Below are 629 nucleotides of genomic sequence, written 5' to 3' on the forward strand. Positions count from 1 at the left end.
TTTTTGATGTCTTAAGGATAGAGAAACCCTTTGATTATTTCTTTATCAGATTTGATGTGGTTTCTCTAGTTGTTTTGAATGAACAGGATAAGCATGATCATTTCCCAAGGAGAGCAAGCAATGATGGACGCCAAAGGACTTGGAATTACATGATGAAAACGACTTCAAACCTCCAACGAAGTTTCTGTCCAAACTTTTCATTCACTGAATTTTTCATGAATTTTAAATCCTTTGTATCTGATTTATTCCCTTTTGATACATGCACAATGGATTTGAGGACAAATCCTTTTGAAGAGGGAGGGAATGATGTGCCACAGTCCACTGATCAGTACATAGAATCAGCTCAGCATGGAGTTCAGGACGTTCTGAACATTTCAACCGATGTTCATGTTTTTCACCGTGCCGGACAGACTGACCGTGCAGTGTACTGGACCATCCCGCATACGTCCGGAAAGGAGCTTTGGCTGGAACCATGGTCGGATGAACGATATGACTGTAGTGGAGCTTGCCTTTCCCGTCCAACTTCACAAGCTAAGGCTGATGGTCAAACCAGAATCAACTTAGGACGAGCCAATTCCGATTCAAACCATAGCTTCTCTCTTTTGGTCCGTTTGGCTCGTATCGCATGC

This window comes from Brassica oleracea, chromosome C7 (genome assembly GCF_000695525.1).
Source record: "Brassica oleracea var. oleracea cultivar TO1000 chromosome C7, BOL, whole genome shotgun sequence".
Classification (NCBI taxonomy): domain Eukaryota; kingdom Viridiplantae; phylum Streptophyta; class Magnoliopsida; order Brassicales; family Brassicaceae; genus Brassica; species Brassica oleracea.